At 54.1% G+C, this 5,000-nt stretch overlaps 1 non-coding gene across 1 annotated transcript in view; it reads left to right on the top strand.

Moving 5' to 3' along the window:
• Positions 1-4,584: 4,584 nt before the first annotated feature.
• Positions 4,585-5,000, top strand: part of LOC126197108 (small subunit ribosomal RNA) — a 1,909-nt gene continuing 1,493 nt past the window's right edge. Inside the window, exon 1 of the ribosomal RNA XR_007539508.1 lies at positions 4,585-5,000. This exon is cut by the window's right edge and continues 1,493 nt beyond it. This is a non-coding gene — a ribosomal RNA (small subunit ribosomal RNA).

Raw genomic sequence — 5,000 nt, 5'->3', positions numbered from 1 at the left:
CGGCATCGCCATCTATGAAAACACGACGAAACCACATGCAATAGCCCCATCTACGCGCATCCGACAGCACTACAACCACCATGTCGATCGCACCACAAAAACAGTACCGCCATCTATGCGACGCCAAGCTGACTACGACGGCGATGGGCCCACAGTACCCGTTTCCCGACCCCACCCACAAAGCCTGCATCCACTGTCCACCACAAGAGCACCAACGCCAGTCCCTGCGCCGCACGACGTCGTCCACCGACAATCACGCCACCCGCCCCCGTACGTGCCTCACGTCACCTGCCCAAATTGCAACTCCAGCGGATGAACGGCGGACTTTTCTCGCAGTCGTAAGTTGCAATCCACCCCTATATCATCCGTTTCATGAAGCGTTGTATCCAAGATGCGAAATTCCCGCTGTCCCTACACATGCTCTAAGTCTGTGCGCGATTGCGTGCTCACAGTACGGATTCCGATGCTGAGCGATCAGCTAGGAAGCGCCCCAACCATGTCGGTCCCCATGGGCGTTGCACTCGCAGTCGCAAAGACTCTGGCAATGGCTAAAAGCGCTCCGCAATACATCACGCAGACGGGTAATGACGGTCCGAGCGCTCAGTGTGAGGAGAGCATTACTGAGCCCTGACCCACAAGCAGGTTGTAGCGTATCCCACCCGCAGACATGTGACGTTGTCACACGACCAGTTGTCACTAATCGACTCATTGCTGATAATCATATGCCATACACCGGGGAAAGCTGCCGCAAGGGGTAGCTACGTAGTGCAGTCGCACCTCTACTACTGTACAGAGATAGAACACCACGAGACTGCAACCAGATTAAACTGATACATGGCGCTGATAACTAATAGATGCAGAGCCATCGGAATATAGATGACATACGACATAGAACTGTCCCTATACATGCTGACAGTCTCTGCACACAATGTGAACTACACGTCACCCAGACACCCTATCACACACTACTCTCTGGCTGTAACAGACACAGACACAATATCTAAGCACCACCATGGAACAACATCCAGTGCATCCTCTCCGCCACATTACACCATTCACACTATGATAACAAAACCAGGAGGTCCACCCCAAAAACAGAATATCTCACACTTCCAACAACCATCATTACGCAGATAAGCCACAAACACCCACACATGTGCTACACAGGGGTGCAGCCAACACCACCACACTGGCGTGTCTCACAGCATATAAGCAATGGCAGGAATGAAAGACACAGGTCTGCCACTCCCTTGCCACACCCACAGAACCGGCGCACCACCTCCCCTGAGCCAAAGGTGCATCCTGACGTGACACATCTCAGGGTGCCTCAGGCGTCCACTTACCATCATCACTATGAACGAACCTCGTCCCCTCCCCCCTCATACACCATCCCTTAACCTAACCTATGTTGCGCCTTAACCTAACCTATGTTGCGCCTTAACCTAACCTATGTTGCGCCTTAACCTAACCTATGTTGCGCCTTAACCTAACCTATGTTGCGCCTTAACCTAACCTATGTTGCGCCTTAACCTAACCTATGTTGCGCCCTAACCTAACCTATGTTGCGCCCTAACCTAACCTATGTTGCGCCCTAACCTAACCTATGTTGCGCCCTAACCTAACCTATGTTGCGCCCTAACCTAACCTATGTTGCGCCCTAACCTAACCTATGTTGCGCCCTAACCTAACCTATGTTGCGCCCTAACCTAACCTATGTTGCGCCCTAACCTAACCTATGTTGCGCCCTAACCTAACCTATGTTGCGCCCTAACCTAACCTATGTTGCGCCCTAACCTAACCTATGTTGCGCCCTAACCTAACCTATGTTGCGCCCTAACCTAACCTATGTTGCGCCCTAACCTAACCTATGTTGCGCCCTAACCTAACCCATGTTGCGCCCTAACCTAACCCATGTTGCGCCTTAACCTAACCTATGTTGCGCCTTAACCTAACCTATGTTGCGCCTTAACCTAACCTATGTTGCGCCTTAACCTAACCTATGTTGCGCCTTAACCTAACCTATGTTGCGCCTTAACCTAACCTATGTTGCGCCTTAACCTAACCTATGTTGCGCCTTAACCTAACCTATGTTGCGCCTTAACCTAACCTATGTTGCGCCTTAACCTAACCTATGTTGCGCCTTAACCTAACCTATGTTGCGCCTTAACCTAACCTATGTTGCGCCTTAACCTAACCTATGTTGCGCCTTAACCTAACCTATGTTGCGCCTTAACCTAACCTATGTTGCGCCTTAACCTAACCTATGTTGCGCCTTAACCTAACCTATGTTGCGCCTTAACCTAACCTATGTTGCGCCTTAACCTAACCTATGTTGCGCCTTAACCTAACCTATGTTGCGCCTTAACCTAACCTATGTTGCGCCTTAACCTAACCTATGTTGCGCCTTAACCTAACCTATGTTGCGCCTTAACCTAACCTATGTTGCGCCTTAACCTAACCTACGTTGCGCCTTAACCTAACCTACGTTGCGCCCTAACCTAACCTAACCTACGTTGCGCCCTAACCTAACCTAACCTACGTTGCGCCCTAACCTAACCTAACCTACGTTGCGCCCTAACCTAACCTAACCTACGTTGCGCCCTAACCTAACCTAACCTACGTTGCGCCCTAACCTAACCTAACCTACGTTGCGCCCTAACCTAACCTAACCTACGTTGCGCCCTAACCTAACCTAACCTACGTTGCGCCCTAACCTAACCTAACCTACGTTGCGCCCTAACCTAACCTAACCTACGTTGCGCCCTAACCTAACCTAACCTACGTTGGGCCCTAACCTAACCTAACCTACGTTGGGCCCTAACCTAACCTAACCTACGTTGGGCCCTAACCTAACCTAACCTACGTTGGGCCCTAACCTAACCTAACCTACGTTGGGCCCTAACCTAACCTAACCTACGTTGGGCCCTAACCTAACCTAACCTACGTTGGGCCCTAACCTAACCTACGTTGGGCCCTAACCTAACCTACGTTGGGCCCTAACCTAACCTACGTTGGGCCCTAACCTAACCTACGTTGCGCCCTAACCTAACCTATGTTGCGCCTTAACCTAACCTATGTTGCGCCTTAACCTAACCTACGTTGCGCCCTAACCTAACCTACGTTGCGCCCTAACCTAACCTACGTTGCGCCCTAACCTAACCTACGTTGGGCCCTAACCTAACCCACGTTGGGCCCTAACCTGACCTGTAATTGTTATATGAATTGCAACATTCATGTAGCGTTGCCTAATCGCAACCCTCTCAACATAGGTCAGTGCTCGCACTCTCTGGTGTCCTGCGTATTGATTCATGTTACGGTGCGTACCCTCACAACATCTAGCGAGTGTTGCGTACGTTCCACATGGTCCCGCTATCCACTGTAATGTGTACTGCTGTAAGACGTATATCGCCCCCCTGTCGCCTCTAGTTCGTCAGGCGGGAGTTTGCGTGTTCAATGAGCTTCGCAGCTGTGCAATGGCATTCGCATACGTACGCGGGCCACCTTCCACGTGTTCTCTCGTGTATACGTCGCAGCATGTATGTGGGCTGATGTGGCGTGTCGTGACGCATATCATCCAGGCATGCAAGACCCACTGAATTTGCAAATGTAGATGGACGTCTACGTTTGCTGCCCAAGTTACGCAAATGAACTGGAAATCCGTTGTTGCGCGGTTGTTTACGCTGGAGGTGAATCATTGATTGCGACAATCGGTACAGGTATTAACTGGTTGCTTCAGCGACACCCGTCATACCCACGAACGTGAGTGGGCATGTGGGTATGAAGCGATACGCGGCGGTGGCTGGGTGGGACCGTCCCCGGCCGGTGAGGGGGGAGCGCCCGGCGTGCTGGCCGCGCGCTGCGTGGGCGCACGCGCTACAGCCGGCTGGTGGGGGCGCCCAGTGGCAGGCGCGCCGGCCGACGGACGCGGCAGGCGGCGCAGCTGCGCGCCGGCGCACCCAGCGCGCGGCGCCGTGCGGCCAAAGTGGGTCCTCGCGGGCCCGGTGCGAAGCGCGGTGGACATCTGCAGTGTGCTGGTCCGATTGAGGACTGTGTGCGTCGAGGATGCGCCGCCGCCCGGCACTCGGCGCCGCGACGCCGTCTGCTGCTCGGTCGCCCCCGCGGTTCTCGCAGGTGGTTTGTATCGCAGCTGTGCGGATGTGTTGGCGCGTGCGCTGTGCTGGGAGAGTTCGCTTTGGCACCCAAGTGGGGCTCTGCCCCTCTGTGGCGCTGGCGTTGGAGCTGCCCGGCCACTGTTTGTGGCCGCGTGTTGTCTCCCGCCGGCAACACCACGACAGCACGCTCCCGGGCCTCTGTCGGCAGCGGCAAGCTCAGTTGGGAGCACGGGTGGTCGCACTGAAAGCGTCTACTCGCCTATCTCCGGGCGATTGCGCCTCTCTCGAACCCGACCAAGTACTTAGGACGGCGCTGCGCGCCGCCGGGACCTGAGAGGGTTTCGAGGTGTATCGTGCAGGGGAGCCCAGCCTCCTCCTGTTTGCGGAATAATTGAGCGGACGCTTGCGTGTTCGCGCGGGCCTCCGGGACACACTCCCGGGCGGCCGGCTGCTCAGCTCTAGTTGACGCAGCTCCCTGGTTGATCCTGCCAGTAGTCATATGCTTGTCTCAAAGATTAAGCCATGCATGTCTCAGTACAAGCCGCATTAAGGTGAAACCGCGAATGGCTCATTAAATCAGTTATGGTTCCTTAGATCGTACCCACGTTACTTGGATAACTGTGGTAATTCTAGAGCTAATACATGCAAACAGAGTCCCGACCAGAGATGGAAGGGACGCTTTTATTAGATCAAAACCAATCGGTCGGCTCGTCCGGTCCGTTTGCCTTGGTGACTCTGAATAACTTTGGGCTGATCGCACGGTCCTCGTACCGGCGACGCATCTTTCAAATGTCTGCCTTATCAACTGTCGATGGTAGGTTCTGCGCCTACCATGGTTGTAACGGGTAACGGGGAATCAGGGTTCGATTCCGGAGAGGGAGCCTGAGA

This window comes from Schistocerca nitens, chromosome 7 (assembly GCF_023898315.1).
Source record: "Schistocerca nitens isolate TAMUIC-IGC-003100 chromosome 7, iqSchNite1.1, whole genome shotgun sequence".
In the NCBI taxonomy this organism is placed as follows: Eukaryota; Metazoa; Arthropoda; class Insecta; order Orthoptera; family Acrididae; genus Schistocerca; species Schistocerca nitens.
This window is presented reverse-complemented; position numbering and strand designations above follow the sequence as displayed.